At 42.4% G+C, this 21,326-nt stretch overlaps 1 long non-coding RNA gene across 1 annotated transcript; it reads right to left on the bottom strand.

Annotated features, from left to right (window-relative positions):
* Nucleotides 1-6,633: 6,633 nt before the first annotated feature.
* LOC123628119 lies at nucleotides 6,634-21,295 on the bottom strand. Its single transcript, XR_006731593.1, has 3 exons — nucleotides 21,244-21,295; nucleotides 19,755-19,882; nucleotides 6,634-6,660 (listed from the first exon to the last, which is right to left on the bottom strand). It is a non-coding gene; the product is annotated as an uncharacterized LOC123628119 (long non-coding RNA).
* Between the last annotated feature and the right edge of the window lie 31 nt (nucleotides 21,296-21,326).

Raw genomic sequence — 21,326 nt, 5'->3', positions numbered from 1 at the left:
AGGGCCATAGATAAAGGGAGGTCTCTATTTTATTAAATATGGCCTCAATCAGAGAAGGTTTCTGAATCTGATCCCACAGAGAGAAAGCAATTGCTGATTTAGGAGAGAATGCTGAAAGTGACAGGGTACATCTTCCATTGTATCTAGAGTGTACAGACAATAATAATACAGACCCAGGTAGCTGATCTATTTGGTCTTAGGAGTATATGATCATTCACATATGAAAGCTTCTATTCATTCAGTGAATAACCAAGGGAGATAATTTGAATGGTGAAAGAAGATGTCAGAGATTTTAGGAGTATTGGAGGTCTGATAACAAAGTGAGAAGTCATTTTCTCAGGACCATGACTTTAAGGTGAAAAAAGAAGTCAGCAGGTTTTGAGTTTTTCTTAGCAAAGTTCAGCTCCTCAGGTAGAGGAAGTGAGAGTGCAGAGTTTCTTCCAGGTTGTTATTCACAGGCAAGTGGAATGTTTACAGAGCTGCACAAGCAAGGGAAGTGCAAAAACATGTTGCATTGTAATAATGAATTTTTCTTCAATCTGTAAATTTGTCTTTCATGCAATATAGGAAGTTTATGGCACGTAAATACTTTTTTTTAACCACTCTCAGTCTCCTTTCCTTTTTTGGATTCCAAAGACCTGAGTGCTACCCATTTCAGTACTCTCTTATGATTACCTGAGGCTCTGTTCATTATTTTTTCTATCTTTCTCCCTCAAGTTTTCAGAATTAATAATCATTAGTAATCTATATTGAAGTTAATAGAATCTTTCACCAGTCATTTCCATTTGCCATTGAGTCAATTCAATGAATTTCTATTTCAGTGATTTTATTTTTCAGTTCTAAATTTTCCATTTGGTTCTTCTTATAGTTACTCTTTTTTTTTTTTTTTCTTTGAGACAGAGTCTCACTTTGTTGCCCAGGCTAGAGTGAGTGCCGTGGCGTCAGCCTAGCTCACAGCAACCTCAAACTCCTGGGCTTAAGCGATCCTCCTGCCTCAGCCTCCCGAGTAGCTGGGACTACAGGCATGTGCCACCATGCCCGGCTAATTTTTTCTATATATATTTTTAATTGTCGAGATAATTTCTTTCTATTTTTAGCAGAAACGGGGTCTCGCTCTTGCTCAGGCTGGTCTCGAACTCCTGACCTTGAGCGATCCACCCGCCTCGGCCTCCCAGAGGGCTAGGATTACAGGCGTGAGCCACCACGCCCGGCCTCTTTATTTCTTTGTTGACAATTCTATCTTTCCTTTTAAGTGTGTTTATATTTACATCATGAAACACAGAAATATGATACCTGTTTAAGGACTTTCTATGATAATTCCAACATCAGTGTCATCTTGCTGACATCTGTTTATTGTTCACTTTGGACGTGGTTATATTTCCATGATTCTTTGTATGCTGAGAAATTTTGGACCCTATTCTGCACATGTTGAATATTATGTTGTGTATATGGTGGTGCTTATTAAAATTCCCAGAGAATGTCAATATTTTAATTGCTTGTTTTGGCAGGTAATTATCCCATTTAGGCTCAGACACAAAGTATTGTGTCATCTGTTTTGGGCAGTGATTCAATCTCATTTAACTTTTCAAAACCTTTGCTATGATGCCCTGGTCTGTCCTGAACATAAACCATCCACTAGTTAAGCTAAGACCCAAAGCCTTTGCTATGATGATTTGGGTATGACCCACACATGATCATCTCAAGGGTGAGCCTGGAACTTCTGTGGCCTCATTCACAGATATAGGGGATCTCATCCTCAAGCTCTATCCTTAAGGATTCCTCTTACACCCTTCACCTACAAGGTCAAGTGTTCTATCTCCCCTGGCCCAAAAGATATGGTTTATCTTTGGGATTCAACTGCCTATGCCAGTGCTGCTGCACAGATCAGTGATAGAGACTTGTTCTTGTGGCAGATCTGACAGAGAAAAGGGTAAGGGAAAACAGGTAGCTAAGCCTGTACTGGTGACTTCTCCATGTTTTGATTCTCTACCACAATTCATCTACTTTTGCCTACTACTCTGATTTCTCAAGTATGTACTTTGTGTATTTTGCCTAGAGTCTTTAGTTGTAATCAGTGAGAGAGATAGGCATTAGAGGGCATACTGCATGGTGGCCAGAAGCAGAACCTCCTCACTGCATTTTATGGAAAATAAAATTGAATAGTATCTTGCATCAAGTTGGTGGTATGTATACTTATTCAGATTATAGATTCTATTTGAAGTAATAAAATACTAAAATAATGGGTGTATTATTTTAAATTGATGTGTCCTAAAACATAAGGAGATTTCAAAGCTCCCTGTGAAGATAAAATAAAAAAAAAAAAAAAAAACATAAGGAGGGTTGCAGTGAAGGTCAGAACTTATGGATGATAAATGAAACATGGAAAAAAGATATAATCAGAGTGAAGGACTAAACTAAACCTAAAGCCAGGCATAGAGCAGAAGTGCTATCGTAGCCAGGCATGTTGGACATTCTCCCTGCAGTAGAAATCAGAGGCTTCTTCCCACAGTGATGAACATAGGCTTATTGTTGCTCTTGTCCTTAGTCGAGATACTTCAGGTTCCAGTCCTTATGCATGGGCGCCCCCTTGTGGAATGATATGAATAGTATTCTCTTGTATGCTGCAAAGGAACCAGAGCATGTGCAAATTATGTTAGGGTTTAGATGTGTATCTTTACTTTTTGTGATACATACTAGATTATATTAGCTGACGCCCTGTAGAGTCCTCTGAGTGCCACTCAACCCAGATCATAACATTCGTCTGACAGGACAACTCTGCAGAGAGTCAGTATCCTTTTTGATATTAATATAATATTTAAAACTGTTTTCTAGTGAATAACAATGATCATTATTTTTGTCCTAAAATAACTGTAAAACATATAAATGAGTGTGGACTGGAAAGCACCTTTATGATCTCATCAGAAAGACTGGGAATTAAAATGTTTATTTAACCATATATTCATCCATCCATGCATGTGTGAAATCATGACTCCATCCATCTTTCCATACAAAAAATATTATTTTAGGTCCTCCATAGGCCAGGAACTTAACTACAGTCCGTATACATTTCAAAAGCTTCAGCATCACCCTATAAGGCAGAGCAGGGACCCTCTGAAGGGTCTAATCTCAAAATTCTGGTCCTCTGTTTCCTCTTCTGGGCTCAATTTCCTCTTTTGAGTATTCTGTGACATATTTATCTCTAGCTCATAAATAAAAGCTTTCAGATGCAACCAGGCTTTTTACATATCTTTCCAGATGATATGTCACTAAGATTTCTCTCACTTATCTAGAGGAAATCACTAGAAAATACTGAAATGACCTAAATGCCACATATCCACGAGTGGTGCTTCTAGCCTCATATGCATCCTGGAACAGGAAAAATTCAACACGTAAAGCCTTGTTCAAAATGTACAATTTTGGAGTCAATTTTTTTCATATTTAAGTTAAGGCTCCTCCTGTATTGTACAACTGTCTCCATATCTTTCCATTTATTTAATTTATCAAGGGGTAAATTTCCACCCCACTTTATCTGAAAAGAGGATATATCTGTGCTTTTTTGTTCTTAAGCTATTAGGAATAGGGCTGCACTGTTTCTGAGGAAGTTGGTTTAGTCTCAAGTTTTTTCTAAATATTAACAAATAGTTGCCGATACAGGTCTAAACATAGTAGACATGGTCAAAATAAGCTTTAGGGGTTATCCACATGGAAAAAAAATGAATCTAGACACAGGCCTTACACTTTTCACAAAATTAACTCAAAATGGATCATAGACCTAAATGTAAAGTGCAAAACTTATAAAACTCCTAGAACACAATATAGGAGAAAATCTAGGTGACCCTGGGTGTGGCAATGACTTTTTAACACCACCACCCAAAGTATGATCCATGAAAGAAAAAATTGATAAGTTGGATTTTATAAAAATTAAAAACTTCTACTGTATGAAAGACATTGTTCAGAGAATGAAATGACAAGCCACAGATTGGGAGGAAATATTTGTAAAACACATACGTGATAAAAGACTGGCATCCAAACTATACAAAGAACTCTTAAAACTCAACAGTATAAAAACAAACAACCCAATTAAAAATGGGGAAAAGATCTGAACAGACACCTCACCAAGGAGGCTAATTTTGGTAATTGTGCACTGGGACTGCACAGCAAGAACACGTGACATCCTTGGCACTCACGCAGCTCATCTGATGGAGACAGAGAAAGAACAGACTACAGGAGATTGTTATAATGGCTAATATCCAAAACACTGGCTCATAGCAAATACTAGTTGAGGATGTGGAGTAAAAGAAACTCTCATTCATTGCTGTTAGGAATGCAGTGATATAGCCACTTTGGAAGACAGTGTGGCAGTTTCTTACAACACTAAATATACTCTTACCATATGTCTTAGTCCATTCCCCCTGCTATAACAAAATGCCACTTACTAGGTAGCTTATAATTAAGAGAAATTTATATCTTATGTTCCTGGAGACTGGGAAGTCTGAGATCAAGGTGCCAGCAGATTTGGTGGCTGGTGAAGGCTCACTCTCTGCTTCCAAGATAGCATCTTGTTGCTCTGTTCTATGGAGGGGATGAATGCTGAGTCCTCACATCAGGGAAGTGATGGAAAGGCAGAAAAAAAAACTAGGGTGTTCTCTTTAACTTCTTTTATAAGGTAACTAATCCCATTCATGAGGGCTTTGTCCTCATAAATTAATCACCTCCTAAAGGCCTCTACCTCTTAATACCATCACATTGGCAATTAAGTTTCAACATATGAATTTTGGGAAACATGTTCAGACTATAGCATTCCGCCCCCACCCCCGTCCCCGCAATTCATGGCCTTCTCACATGTAAAATATATGCATTCCATCCTGATATCCTGAAAATTCTTAACTTGTTCTAGCACAAAACTCAAATGTTTAAAGTCCAGAGTCTCCTCTCAATCAAAGATAGGTGAGACTCAAGGTACAATTCATCCTGAGGCAACTTTCTCCCTCCAGCTATGAGCCTGTGCTATCAAACATGTTACATGCTTCCAAAATATTATACAATGGTGGGAAAGATATTTCCATTCCAACAAGGGAGAAATAGTAAAGAAGAAAGGGGTAACATGTTCAAAGGAAGTAAAAAAGCCAATAAGGCAAACAACATTAAAAACTGAGGCTTGAGAATAACCTTCTCTGACTCCATGTCTTGCCAATGAGGCAGATTGGGCCCCCAAAGTTTTGGGCAGCCCTGCTCCCATGGCTTTGCTAAATACAGCTCATGCAGCAGTTCTCACAGTTGGAGTTGTGTGCCTGTGGTATTGCCCAGGCTGATGCCGTATGCTGATGGCTCTGCAGTTCTGGGGTCTTGGGGAGTGGCCCTGCCCCCACGGCTCCACTGAACATTGCCTTTCTGCAGTAGTCCTGCCCCTATGTCTTCAATAGGCATTTCCCTAGTGGGGGCTCTCTGCAGTGGCCCTACCTCAGCAGCAGTACCTTGCCTGGGCCCCAAGGCTCTCCAGGGGATCCTTTGAAATCTAGGAAGAAGTAGCCATGCCACCACAGCTTGTTCACTGTGTGCCTGCCAAGTTAGCACCACATGGACATCACCAAGGTTTATCACAAGTGCCCCCCAGAGGGGCCACCTGAGCCTTACCTAGGCCTGCTTGAACCACAGCTGGGGTGACTAAGGAGTGCTGCAATGGAATCCAGGCAGCAGAGACTTGAGACAGCTCTGGGCAGCAAGCTCTAAGTTCCCATGGGCACCCTGAGGCCCTCCTTTGAAGCCGTTTTAACCTCGAGGTCCTGGCACTCTGACCCTATGATAGGAGTGACAACCTTAAAGATCTCTGAAATACTTTGAGGGTCATTCTTCCATTGTCTTGATGAATAGCATCTGGCTTCTTTCTAGCCATGTTAATCTCCTTATCAAATGTTTGACTGGCCACACCCTTGGTGTTCTCTCCAAAACATGCTTTCTCATTCTTTACATGGCCAGGCTGAGAATTTTCTAAATGTTTAAGTTTTACTTTCCTTTTGATTATAAGTTCATTTCTTTCTTCTTGCATTTTACTATAAGCAGTCACAAGAAGCCATACCACATTGCCAACACTTTGCTAAGAAATTTCTTCCATCAAACACTTATTTCATGGCTCTTAAGTATTACCCCCATTCAGAAAGCACTAGGACATGCATACAATTCAGCCATGTTCTTTACCACTTTATAATAAGGATATATGTGTTTCAATACCATGTTCCTCAATTCCATCTGAGATCTCATCAGAATGGCCTTTACTGTCCATATATCTACCAACATTCTAATCACGACCAATTAAGTAATCTCTGAGAAGATTGAGGTTTGTTCTACAGCTCTCCTCTTCTTCTGAGCCCTCACCAGAATAAACCCTTTCTGGACCAGTCTATGCTCATTACCCAGTTTCAAAGCCATTTCCACAATTTTAGGTATTTGTTACATCAGCACCCCATTCTCAGTACCAATTTCTGTCATTAGTAGGTTCCTGCTGCTGTAACAAAATAACACAGGCTGGGTAATTTATAAATAATACAAATTTATTTATCATACTTCTGGAGGCTGGGAAGTCCAAGATCATAGTGCTAGCAGGTTCAGTGTCTAGTGAGGCTCATTCTCTGCTTCCAAGATGGCACCTTGTTGCTGCATCCTCTGGAGGGGAGAAATGTTGTGTCCTCATGGCAGATGGAACAAAAAGGCAAAGAAGAACTAAGGTGCTCCCTTCAACCTCTTTTATAAGGTCACTAATCCCATTCTGAGAGCTTCACCCCCATGATTTAATTACCTCCTGAAAGCCCCACCTCTTAATACTATCACCTTGGCAATTAATTTTTATCATATGAATTTTGGGGAACATATTCAGACCACAGCACCATACAATCCAGAAATCATGCCCCTTTGCCATCCAGGTTGTTACAAAAGAAACTAGATCACCATTTTTTTATGGCTGAGTAGTGCTCCATGGTATACATATACTACATTTTATTAATCTACTCACGTATTACAAATATTGCTAGAATGGACAAACAACATGTGTACTCAATACTGAATTGGAACTAATCAATCAACACTTATGTGTACGTATGGAAGTAAAACTCAAGGGAAATCAAGTAGGTAGGAGGGAGGGAGAAGGGATGAGTAAATTCACACCCAACAGGTGTAATGCACACTAACTGGGTGAAGGGCACACTTATAACTTAGACTCAAACTGTACAAAAGCATATTACATAACCAAAATGTGTGTACCGCCATAAAATTCTGAAATTAAAAAGAATCATGCTCCTTGGTATTTGCTCAAGTTGAAAACTTTTGTCCACACAAAAACCTGCACATGAATGTTTAAGGCAGTGTTATTCATAATTGCCAAAAACTTGGAAGCAACCAAGATGTCCTTCAATAGGTAAATGAATAAAGAAACTGTAGTACATCTTGGCAATGATATATTATTCACTGATAATAAGAAATGAGCCGTCAAGACATGGAAGAACTATAAATGCATATTGCCAAGTAAAAGATGCCAATCTGAAAAGGCTATATTTTGTATCAACCAAACTGTATGATATTCTGGAAAAGGCAAAACTATGGAGACAACAGAAAGATCAGTGGTTGCTAGGAATTTAGGAGGTCAGAGGGAGAGATGATAGAGCACAGAGGATTTTTAGGGCAGTGAAACTACTCTGTATGATACCGTAATGGTGGATACATATCATCGACATTTGTCAAAACTCATAGGATGTACAACTCAAAGAGTGAAACTTAGTGTAAACTATATACTTTATTTAATAATAATGTCTTAAATATTGGCTCATCAATTGTAACAGATGTTCCACACCAATGCAAGATGTTAATAATAGAGGAAACTGGAGAGAGGAGGCAAGGGAGGGTATGGAAATCCTCTGGCCTTTTTGCTCATTTTCCTGTAACTCTACTAAAAAAAAAAAAAAAAAAAGATCTAATTTTTTTAAAGCCGTGAAAGGAATAGTAGGCAATAATTTGAAAGATAAGTAGCATCTCCCATCTTTCATGATTTGGATTCTCCCTATATCTCCACATCATTGACTGCCTCCCCAACACATACCTTACGCACTAGTCACTGTGCTCCCCTGGGCTGGAAGGCGTGCTCTTGAGTACACATGTGTACATGCATCTATACATGCTCAAGGACATTTTTGACAAATACATTTAGTGAGAGTCACAATTCCATGCTTGTGGGTGACCTCCCACAATACATCTCATGTCTTAACTTTCCCTCCTTTGTTTTTCTCAGATAAAGAAAAACATAAATCTTCCCTGGTAACTAACTTTGGATCGTTTTCTCAACCCCTTGTCACAGAAAGAGGATGAGATAGAGAGGCATGATTTCCCAACCGTCCTGGCCTTTCCCAGCTGGGCTGTTGCCTGAGCTGAGTGACACAGTGCTGATGAACAGAAGACTGTCGCCAAGGCAACGGAATCCATACCCCTTTCCAGCACTAAGGCCCTTCTCCCTCCCACTCCCTGCTTGCATCTCCGGTGAGAATGGGAATGTGCTTTGGCCAGGAGGGAGGGGATACATGCGTGGTAGGGGCTTCCAGGAGACGGAGGGACCAGAGTCAAAGAAAGCCTGCTGTCTAGCACTGAGACCCCAGGAGATGGTGATGACTATGAAAGTGCAGTGTGGTTCTGTCATTTTCCCCAGCAGTACATAGTGCTACAACCATTTTCTGACTCCCAGTTCCAGGGCTCAGGCCCTGGGACAATGGAGTGTGTGTTAATAAAGGACAGAAGTCTGGCACTGCTTGGGGAGGGCAATGATGGGCCTTGAGGAGACCCTGCTCGCCTCATCAGTCACTCCACTCTGTGTGTCTGTCTTCTGGTCCCCTCCTCTGTCTGTGCTCTGTCCTGGGACTCCATGTATGGGTGATTAAACTTGTCCTTGGTCAGAAAAGAGGAGGCAAAGATGCCTCAACCTCCACATGGACTGATAATATGGTGGGCAGAGACCAAACAGTCAGGCCCTCAGACCCCACACGTATTTCGTTTATTGATTTGCTCAGAATGATCTGATCTTTATCACATCTACCCTCTGGGCTGGATCGTAAGGGGAAGAACAGTGGATTTATGTCTAATCTGGTGTCACTTAATGCTATCACATGAATGGTCCTAAATGGTCAATCTGTTATGGTGAAAATGATCAGTCTCTCAGATTTCCACCCCACCTCCCTATTCCTTTCCAAGATAGGAAAGGGGTCTCCCTGGTGATGGGGACAGTGGCTTTGTGACATCTTATGTCATTTGCAGTCTTCTTGTTGGTTTCTGAGGGAAGAATGACTTTTGTCTCCTGGGTCCTGCTGGTGGTGCTGGCTTGCACAGCCATGTCTGTGACTGGTATACTTTGCACTTTTGTCTTTCTCATCTTGGTCAGGTCCTGGTGCTCCTTGGCTGACTTAGCCTCAGTTCATCTCTGCTGGCATATGCAGGCCCCTCTGAATCTGGATTTTGCCCTTCATTCTGTCCCTGTTCAGGGCTGTCAACTCCAGAGCCTCAGCTGTAGGGTCACCTAGTCCCTAGGTGGGCTAGGCTTGCTTCATGGTAGAACCTATGACTCTCTTGAATCAGCCACTTTCCACATCCCTTCCCCCACTTGCCCTCAGAGAATACAGCCCCCTGGGGTCTCACCTACAGTACAGCAATAACCAAGATAAGCTCCAGAAACCCAAATCCCTGAAGTATAATGATCTCTCTGCCTACTTTGGCATGATTCCATAGACATGGAGAACATAATGATTCTAGTAAAAGGAATGATCACTGCAAAATCCTGCACCTTGAGAATGTGGGTGTGAGATCCAAGTGAAGGGTGTTAAGGAAAAAATTACTCATGACACTTATTGAAGTGTAAGGCAGACTGTTGTCAGAACAACTGAGATAGGTATAGGGACCACTGCAATGAAGTTTTGTAGTTGGGGGGTGGAGAGAGATTGGGCTCAACTCCAAATACAACAAGGAAAAGTGGGAAATCATTGCCAAGGAGGGAGGGTCAGTAGATGGAAAATTACTAAGAGGAAACATCAGGAGTAAGGGAGGGTTCTGCCTAAACTGAATTAACAGAATTCTTGTTGAAGGCAGGCCAGGGTGATCAGACATCACCTAAGGGATGGTGGGGAATGAGGAACCTGATTAAGGGTGAGGACTTCTGGCTAAAATGAATTAGCAAGATTCTTGATAAAATTGAACAATGTAGGGAAGAACATGAATGCCCAGGAGTCAGGGCCTAATTGACAAAATGTTCATAGAATCTGAGTGGAGTTTTGTCAAGAAAAGAATCTTTGTCAGTTTTCCCTCTTATTAGAGGGAAGAAGATACATTCTTCTTTCCTCTGAATAATTTAAGTCCATTTCTTGAAATCATTTCCTTTTGTTCACTAAGGACTAGCTGAACCATCTATTGGGACTTGGTAGTAGAGAATATTTGCTGTATGGTGTGAGAAGTCAGGCATTTAATAAGGACAGTGTCTGTGAAAATATTAGAAAAATAAAGATTAATATTTGGAAACCCAATTTTGACTCCAGAGGGCAGTCAGTTGAAAAGATTTCTAGACTAGAGCTCATAGTATCTTTACATAGTGGAGTGAGGAAGGTAGTGGCAATTTCTGGTGTGCAGTTTGAATGTCTGTAGTGATGGTTTCAGATGTTTCAGTAGACTTTGTTTTGGTGACCCACACAACAGCAGGCATAAAGGTAATTTCTTTGACATTTACATCAAGTCATCCAGCTTTACTTTGCATGGTTTCAGGAAAAGGGTAGTATTATTAATAGTTCTTAATGATGCCAAGTCAGGAGGATGGGCAAACATTGGAAATGTTAAGGAGGGCTGTTGCCAGATACTGCAGGAAACTAGAATTCAGGATCCAGTCTAGCTTACAGGTCAAAAAAAAAAAAACCTTGGGGACAATGAATAGGGTTAGAATCTGATAACCCACAAGGGTAGGCTATAGTTTTCCACTGAACCAAATTTCTCTCTACAGTCATCCCCATTCTGACCAAAGATAACCAAAGTAAGGTTATTCCTGTTTACAACAGAAGTCTGGTCTCATTAGATTTGGCCTAATGTTTTATATAAGTACAGGAAGAATGTTGATTTACCACATAGGCCTTTTGAGTTTGCTTTAGTGGAACTATTCATAAGGAATCTCAGATTAGACTTTTAAAAGCTTCTTGAGGCTAGGAAACCAAGTTGTGACTCTGCCACCAGACTTTGTCTTCAGTACCTATAGATTTGGGTGAATTCTTCTTTTGTCAAGGTCCCCAGTATATCCTGAGGTTCCTGGTCCTGCTAATGACCTGTAAGTGATCTTCATCACTCATCTGTAGTGCTGGTAACCTTGAAAGCCAGGTACCAGGCTAGTTTTTTCAAGTGGCTGTATAAGCATTGGCTCCATAAATTCAACCATAGTTCCTTAAAACTGTCTGGTCACATTTGATTCTGTGCATCATTCTCAAATATGCCACTCCAATCAAAGCATTGCTAATATAACAAATGTTTCCAATTATATCCTATTACAGGTTAAATGGATTCTTATTGAATGTATGCAAATAATTATATTGCCATGAAAATAAGAATATTCAATAAGTGTTTCCAAATTCTGTAAAGATCAGGAAGGGAGAAAAGATAAATTTTGTTGTTGTTGTTTGTAAGCACATTCAGGAAGACATCAGAATAAAACAAAAATTACCTGTGGATGACAAAAAAAGATCTCAAACTGGCCTTGGTTAAAGATCTAATGAGAGTTCATTTGATAAGAAAATTTGATTGTATCTGTGCACAGAACAAAAATAACCAGAATTATGACTGATAGCATTATATCACGATATGTCATAGACAGAAAGGGTATTGACAATTTTTTAGGAACTCATACAATTTCAGAAACAACATTTTACTCATACAACTATAACCTAGGGAAGTATTAAGCATCCCTTCTTTATTTGACAATGCCCTTTCATGAAATTCAACATATCAAATATACTAAATATTTTTAACATTTCTCTTAAAAGGTGAAAGAACAAATCCTGTGAGATTGTCCAGGGGCCCTCTAAAAAATCTAAGTCAGTTCAAGAACAAGATTTTATTTAGGCTTTGATTTTGGAACGTTGTCAAAAACATCAAAAGATTTGAACACTTGATTAAACAGGATCACAAATCACTATGAAACAATACTTAGGTTCTCCTAAATAATCTAGAACATGATAAAAGTTAGCATAAAGCACAGGAAATAATTCTGATAAGACATGAAATCTTGGTTTCCCAGGCAAATTACTCAAAAGGTAAAAAAAACCTTTTACAATCTCCTATTAAGAACAGACCAATAATCCAAGAAAACTTTGTCATTCTAGTTTGTCAACATACTGATTTCATTTCCTTTGGATATACACCCAGAAGTAGTATTGCTTAATCATATGGTAGTTCTATTTTTAGTTTTTTGAGGAACCTCCATACTGTTTGCCATAATGGCTATACTACTTTACCTTCAGCAACAGTGTGAAAGGCTTTCCTTTTCTCCACATCCTTGCCAACATTTGTCATCTTTCATCTTTTTGATAATAGCCATTCTAACAAGCATGAAGTGATTGCACTTTATATTTTTATCGAAATTGTGTTTCTGACAAAAATTGGACAAATTGAGGTTACCAACTTAATAAGGGCTAAAGCTTTTTGTTGCAAATATTTGTAGAGGAAACCTTTAATATTTTCTTTTGCCCTGATATATAATCTTATGGAGGGTATGGACTACATTTAGGGGAGAGACTAAGGAGACATTAAGCAGCTATCTAGATGTCTCCAAAGTGTTAAGGGCCAAAAGCTTCAAGACTACTGACTATTATAACTTTTGGCCATATAATGTTAAAGGCTGAAATTTTAACATTGTCAAAGTTATTTCTATAATGTCATAATGTGAATTTCGTGCCGAAAAATCATTAACCTGCTATCTTGCTTCTATAAAACTGCTTGCTAAAGACAGTGCCCCAAGTGTGGGAATGCAGCACCCATGTTCTGCATGACCAAGCCCTAAACTGCCCAGATCCTCTTGCACCAGGACATGAGAGTGATGTAATGCTGCTTTTTGCCCCTATAATCATGCTTGTTCTGCCTCAATGAATTTTCACTCAGGATAAAAGCTTTCTGCTTCAAAAGCACAATGCTGCTCTCTGTGCCGCTGCCTTTGGTGGTGCAGAGAGTAGTTGCTGGCCAGCTAATAAAGACTCCTACTTTGGCTCAATTCGGTCGTTGGGTGGTCATTTCTCACGTCCGAGACCGTAACATTTGGAGGCCTCAGCAAGATTCTGCCCTAATATAGGGCACCTGGCCACCACCGGTGCCTGGAGACCGGGCGAGGAGTTGAGTGTCTTGCCTAGGGGAAGGCCTCTGAGAGACGTTCCTCAGCCTGGCGTAGAGGCTTGACAGTGCACCGGCCCCCGACACCGTCAAAACCGCAAATTCTTCTGGACAAGTCTTCTGTTTCTATTTACCGGTGAGTACTTTTCTGGTCTGTTTCTGGCTCCGGAGTTGTCTGGTGCCTCAGGAGATTGGCTGGACTCAGCTTCACTCCTCAGGAGGGTTCCAAGAGGTGAGATGTCACCTGGAACTTACTGTCAGGATCTGATTCTGTTTCCCCTTTTCCTCGGGCGAGTCCTGGGACATGAGATGTCACCTAGGACTTGAGAGTCCTGGTCAGATTCCTGAGTATTTTCTATCAGATTACTCTTCTTCTACTTTCCTTTCTCTCGGCTTCAATTCCATTTCGGTTTCACCTGTTATCTGGGTCTTAGGTTATAGTTTCAAACTTTAAAGAACGGTGCGTGCTTATCATTAGGATCCGTGATTGTCAGTTTCCTATCTGTCTTTTTCCTGAGGCCGTCCAGGGTGGTAGAACTGGGCCTCCCTCTCCCTCTCTGCCTCCACCCAGCCACTGGTTGCTTGCTCTCTCTGCCCCCCTCCATCTCTCCCTCTCCCTCTCTCTCTCTGTCCATGCCTTTCTCTGTGCATGGTCTTCAGATCTTTTCAGGCGGCTGAAATTTCTGGTTTTCTTTTTAAATGAGATTTAAAGAGTTGACTGTGAAATCAACAAGGCACCAAATTAATCCAACTGCACCGGTCAAGCCAAATTACTGCCTGACTGCCCTTGGTGTCGGCAGGTCCGAGGCCCTTATTATCAAAATCAAGAGAGGGGTAGACGGCCTTTGCCACCAACACCATCTTGGGTCCATCCGGGGCAGCAGTGACAATAGGGAGTCCAATTTATGCACGCTGTCATCATTGGCCAATTGTCTTGTCCTGTCCTCCGTCCTTTATGTCCACGTATGGTGTGAGTGAGTGAGTGTCACGGCTTCATGGCTGAAAGGCCACGGAGCTTGAGAAACCCTACCCTGTAAAACAAGTCTGTGTCTCTGCGTGTCGTCGCCGGCACAGGTGTTTAATAAATGTAGACTGTGTATAAAAATTGTCTTTGAGACAGACTATTCAGGTCCCCTTGAAGTGAATGACTGAGTCAGCTTCTTACATTGCCATTGGCCTGTTTGGGTTGACTCTATTGCTGGGTATCAGACTTTACTCAGTGGCCCCAGAGGATTGGGGGCCTGGGAAAAGGCTGTGATTAATGGTTATATACTGGACTGCAGTAAGTTTCTTTTTCTAGTTGCGGTGTTGCTCCCCATTCTGCCTGTTGCCTGATTTTGTGATATTTAGGCTTTTCATCATGGACCAATCTCAGTCCTGTGTTACTTGCTCTCCTCTTGAATGCTTCTTGAAAAATTTCCAGGACTTTCAGCATCGGGCTGGGCCCTACGGCTTTTCAGTTAACACCTTTGACTTACAGAAATTTGCTAACGAGAGTGGCCCACATTTGGTGTTGGACGGCCCCCGGAGCACAGTGTCCAAGTTACCGGGACCTGACCGCCCTCCATTCATGGTTTATGTCCCCTTCTCAACTAGTGACTTGTATAACTGGAAACACCAAAACTCCTCTTTCTCTGAGAAGCCTCAGGGACTAATTTCTCTCCTGGAGACTGTCTTTTATACTCACCAGCCAACTTGGGAGGACTGCCAGCAGCTCCTCCAAACCCTCTTCACTTCTGAAGAGCGTGAGCGGATGAGGAGGGAGGCGGTTAAAACCATCCCTGGCCCAGGTGGGCAACCCACGACTGACCCAGTCTGAGTAGAGATTGTTTTCCCCTCTGCGAGACCAGACTGGGACCCAAGTGAAAAACAAGGTAAGGAGGCTCTCAAATGGTATCGCCAGACTCTGCTAGGAGGCATACGGCTGTGGCTAAAAAGCCGACTGATTTATCTAAGGTAAGCAAAACCATACAGGGACCTAACAAGTCCCCAGCGGTGTTCCTAAAACCCCTCTGTAAAGCTTACTGCCTGTATACTCCCATAGACCCAGAGGCACCCGAAAATAGACGTGCCATTAATATTGCCTTTGTCAGTCAGTCGGCCCCAGATATTTAAAAAGCTACAGAGATTAGACAGATTTGAGGATAAAATGCTGTCGAAACTAATAAAAATTGCCCAGAAGATCTACAACAACAGAGAAGACCCTGAAACTGCATAATCTAAGGGGATGGCCAAAATTCTCATGTCTGCTATGATAAAACAGAAAAAATATAAAAATAAGAGAGGCAAGGAGCCTAAAAGACCAGATCGGGATACTAAAAGAAAAAAGGCCGACTTAGGCTGTGACCAGTGTGCCTATTACAAAAAAACATGGTCACTGGAAAAATGAGTGTCCCCACAAAAAACATGAGAGAACCAAGCCCACACCGGTCCTTATGGAAGACACAGACTGATGGGGCTGAGGCTCCATCCCAATAAGCCCCCGGGAGCCCAAGGTAACTTTAAATGTCGGGGGAAAACTTTAGAGTTTTAGGTAGACACAAGAGCAACATACTCCATTCTCCAACAAGCTAAAGGGCCCCCTTTCTAAAAAAAGAAACTCTAGTTTAGACTGAAATTGAAACCCAGGCTTTTGAGACTCTCAAGCCCTCAGAAATGCTCCTGCATTGGCTTTGCCTAATCTAAGCCTTTCCAATTATATGTCGCTAAAAACCGGGGCATAGTAAAAGGGGTATTAACCCAGACACCGGGACCCTGAAAAAGACCAGTGGCTTACTTATCTAAAAGACTGGACCCTGTGATGTCAGGTTGGCCAAACTGCCTGCGAGCCATCGCCGCAACTGCCATCCTGGTCAAAAAAAGCCTCTAAACTAACCTTGAGACAAGACTTACATACCATAGCCCCATGCTCCGCTCCGCAGAAGCCTCGCTGAAAGGTCCCCCTGAGAGGTGGCTTTCAAACTCCCGCATAAGCCAATGTCAGGTGCTGTTGCTAGACCCTCCCAGGATTCGCTTCCTGAAAACAGCCTCCCTCAATCCTGCCACATCTCAGAGGGAGTCAGGTATGCAGGGGCGGCTGTTGTGACTGCTGACCAGGTTATCTGGACACAGGCTCTTGGACATAAAACCTCAGCCCAAAAGGCTGAACTCATAGCCCTGACCCAGGCCCTAAGACGGGGGAGAGCCTTTACAACGACACATGGACAGGGGGCATTTTACCAAGAACAAGGACTGACTCCCCGGTGATGAGAGGCGATGCGTTCACCGACGCCACAGCAAGGGAAGTCACGCAAAAACCAGTGGGGCCTCTCCTAACTCTCCCTGCTCTGCCAAAACGACTCTTGCCAAACTCTCCAAACTACACACACACACACACACACACACACACACACACACACAAGAAAATAAGTTAAAATAGGAAAAGCCCTAAAGACTAAAACTGATTCAAGAAATCGGATATTCCTTGGCTACACCACCAAGCCTGACAAGCTTCAGCAAGGTGCCACGTCTGCGCTCAAGTAAATCCAGGCAAGTACAGATACCGGTGATTCCTTATATTCATTGAAACTTTCTCTGGATGGGCAGAAGCTTTTCCTACAGAGACAACACAAATAGCTGTAAAAAAACTAGTTACTGAGATTGTTCCCCGATTTGGCCTCCCACTTGCACTGGGGTCCGACAATGGCCCGGCGTTCATCACCCAAATGACTCAATTATTAACTAAGACATTAAAGATTAATTAAAAATTACACTGTGGGCCGGGCGCGGTGGCTCACGCCTGTAATCCTAGCTCTGGGAGGCCGAGGCGGGTGGATCGCTCAAGGTCAGGAGTTCGAGACCAGGCTGAGCAAGAGCGAGACCCTGTCTCTACTAAAAATAGAAAGAAATTATCTGGCCAACTAAAAATATATATACAAAAAAAATTAGCCGGGCATGGTGGCTCATGCCTGTAGTCCCAGCTACTCGGGAGGCTGAGGCAGTAGGATCGCTTAAGCCCAGGAGTCTGAGGTTGCTGTGAGCTAGGCTGATGCCACGGCACTCACTCTAGCCCGGGCAACAAAGTGAGACTCTGTCTCAAAAAAAAAAAAAAAAAAAAAAAAAATTACACTGTGCTTATAAGCCTCAGAGTTCAGGACAGATAAAAAGGATAAATAGGACTTTAAAAAACATCAAACAAGTTAAAGCTGGAGACTGGCGCAGACTGGGTAAGCCTCCTCCCCTTTGCTCTGCTAAGGGCTAGATGCACTCCTTATGTTCAAGGCTTAACCCCATATAAAATCATGTTCGGCCGACCGCCCCTGCTTATCCCCAAGCTGGGGGAGGACAAGGTAGCAGAGTTAAATAACCATTCCCTTCTTAAGTCATTTCAGGCCTTGCAGTCTGGTGTCCAGCAGACCTGAGACCTTGTAAAGGCTGCTCATCCTGGACCAATTAATCTTCCCCCCAAAAAGGCTTCATTTCAGGTGCAGCCCGGAGACCTCATCTAGATAAAGAAACTCTACCCCGCTACCTTGCAGGCAAGGTGGACTGGATGCTTGCCAGTAACCCTCACTATGCCAACAGCCATAAAAATTGCCGGAAAGCACCACTGGATCCATCACACTCAGATTAAAAAGGCATCTTCAGATCAGCTCCCGGAAAAATAGATTATCCAGCCAACCAAAGACCAACTAAAGATAAGACTTTCCAAAGACTCCTCTGGTTCCTCCTAACTGCTTGCTTTAAACTTACCAAAGGCACCCCCCATCAGCCTGTAAACTACACTTAGGTGCTTACAAAGACAATAAATAACACTGTCATAGCACAAAATTCCACCCCATCCCTAAAAGATAAACCCTTGGGCATAAGCTAAACACCTTATTTGCTTAGGACATTTGTATGGGGCGCAGGGTGATACAGACAGCCAAAAAAGCTGACGCTGCTCCTTGGCCCCTGCATTATAAACAGCCTAATGTCCTATGTTAAACAAAAAATGCAAGCTGTTAAACTTATAGTCCCCCAAACTCACTATCCACATATCTATAATGCTAATGACAAAAAAAAATCAATGATTTGACTTCCCCTAAAAACCAGTGGGGAATGTTAAGGGCCAAAAGCTTCAAGACTACTGACTGTTATAACTTTTGGCCATATAATGTTAAAGCCTGAAATTTTAACATCGTCAAAGCTATTTCTATAATGTCATAATGTGAGTTTCATGCCAAAAAATCATTAACCTGCTATCTCGCTTCTATAAAACTGCTTGCTAAAGACAGTGCTCCAAGTGTGGGAATGCAACTCCCATGTTCTGCATGACCAAGCCCTAAACTGCCCAGATCCTCTTGCACCAGGACATGAGAGTGATGTAATGCTGTTTTTTGCCCCTGTAATCGTGCTTGCTCTGCCCCAATGATTTTTCACTCAGGATAAAAGCTTTCTGTTTCAAAAGCTCAATGCTGCTCTCTGAACTGCCGCCTTTGGCAGTGCAGAGAGTAGTTGCTGGACAGCTAATAAAGACTCCTGACTTGGCTCAATTCGGTCTTTAGGTGGTCATTTGTCATGTCTCAGACCACAACACAAAGCTGATCTGAATAAATAAAATATTCTATTTCTAATTAGCCTTTTTCCTTTTCAGCCTCAGGTAGTTGCTTCTGAGAGATCCTGAGTCCCCTGAGAGCTCCCGATGGGGGCAGGGCACCTAAAGTTCAAGTGACTGTAGGGAGCTGAGGGGCTGAAGTGGGAAGGGAGAAGTCTGGCAGGGGTGGACAGAGGGATGGATGAGGTAGGGGTTTGAGGGGCACATATCAAAGAACTCAAGGAAGCTGAAGAGAAGACTGAAGGTGGTAAGAGGAGAAAGAAAAAATGGAGGTGATAGGAAGGGAGAGGTCTTAGAGGAACCAGCTTGGGGAAATCTTAAGTTTCCCCCAAAGGCCACTGAAGTTCCAACTTATCCTTAGCAAAATCATGCCAACAAGAAGGAGGTGTACACAGCTGGCAGTGCATATAGTCAGCAGGGATTCAAGAAGGGGATTACAGCCGACTGAGAAGTTCCCATGGGAGAAACAGTGTCAAATAGAAAGAAAAGAGAGGCCTCACAGAGGGCCAGGAAAAAAATTTTCTGGCCTAGAAGTTGAGGAGTGGGTCCCTACTTGAAACAAGAGAGCCAGGAAGAATTTTCCAGCCCAGAACCAAGCCCAAGAGTCAGGGAATGAATCATCCTCATTTCAAACAAAGAGCCAGGAAGAAAGACTTCAGCCCAGCAGATACCTTTCAAACGAAGAAGCCTGGGTCTCTAATCTAACTGCAAAGAGTACACTCAGAATCTTAAGAATGAAAATCTATCCTTACCAGCTTCAACAAACATTTGTCTGGAGCAGTGGTTCAGGGATCTGACTCACCAGTAGATTCTGGATCAATGAGTCAGAAGTGAAGACAAAGGCTTCAAAGGTGTAGACTTTGGGTCCTATTTGAGAGGTCTCAGTGTCCAATGATGAATCTGATCCTATCCAAGTCGCAGATACCATAACTGTTAAAGAAAAACTTATTCATTACACTTGTTAAAGAATAATAAGACAGACTTTATTCATAACTATTGGAATAGGAATGAGGACCACTAACAATAGAGTTTTGCAGTGAGGAAGAGAGATTGGGCTCCACTTCAAATACAAGGAAAAGTGGGAATTTATTGCCAAGGAGCAAGGTGAGGGTCAATGGATAGAAAATTACTAAGAGGAAACATCAGGGTAAGGTGGCATTCTGGCTAAACTGAACTAACAGGATTCTTGGTAAAGGCAGGTAGGATGATTAGCAACACCTGGAAAACAGTGGAGGATGAGGAACCTGATTAGATATCGAGGGTAATCAGATATCAAGGATGGGGGGTTCTGGCTAAATTGACTTAATAGGATTCTTGCTTGCCCCAGGAATTTGAGAATGTAGTGAGCTATGATGACACCACTGTCCTGTAGCCTGGGTGACAGAGTGAGGCCTTGTCTTTAACTAAATATATAAATACAAGTAAATAATTAATGCAGAGACCAACCCAAAGCCAAAAAAGTCAGGATCTAGTTGAGAAGAGAGTTCAGAGGAGTTGAGTAGAGTTTGGTCAAGGAGAAAATCTTCCTTAAGAACCTGGCCTCAAATAGGATTAGGTCACTTCCTCAAGAGAGGCAACAGAGATCACAAGTGCAGATCCAGCTAGCTTCATTGGGAAGTGGTGAATATTCCTGTCTGATTGCTTGTTTTATCAATGAATTATCAGTGAATATCATGAGAAGAGTTGGTGCTAGTGCTTGTTTGGGTTAATGTAGGCAAAGGAGAAAGAAGATACAGGTGTGGAGCATGCAGACACTTTGTCCATTCCTGGGTTATTGCCAGGAGGGTAGGGAGATGGGAAAAAGGAAGAGGAGGTGTGTTTGAGGAAAAGTGTTTATAGCTCTGGGTAAGGAAAGGGTAAGCTAGGTAAGGAAGGGCCTAGTGGATGGTAAGGAACGTGGTGTGGTCAGTGGACTGAAGGCCTCAATGAGGTTGAAAGCTGTAGGGGAAGGAACTAGAAGGACAGGAGGTAGTCCTCCTGATGATGGGAGGGTATGCAAAAATAGGACATAGTGGAGGGGCACAGTCTTCCCTGAGGCCCACGGCATGACCCTGGGCGGGGAGATTTAGGTGGAGAGAAGGAGAACATTGCTGAGAACATAGTGGCTCTGGTGGTAGCCTACCCAGCCTCGTGGACGCTGAACTCACCAGGAAGGGTCAGAGGACAGAGGGCTGAAAGGAAAACCGTGAATGCTCCACGTGAAAGAATAATGACAGGAGATTGGTACAGGTCTCGAACGTGGGGCAGCTGGGGCAGTCGTACCCCAGGTCCTGGAATCACCGGTCCCATACCTTAGGCACCAGCTCACAACAGAGTAGGGAAAGAAACTTCCAAGGGGCTAGAAGAAGCGAGACTGGCACCAACCTCACTTGGC

This window comes from Lemur catta, chromosome X, assembly GCF_020740605.2.
Source record: "Lemur catta isolate mLemCat1 chromosome X, mLemCat1.pri, whole genome shotgun sequence".
NCBI lineage: Eukaryota > Metazoa > Chordata > Mammalia > Primates > Lemuridae > Lemur > Lemur catta.
This window is presented reverse-complemented; position numbering and strand designations above follow the sequence as displayed.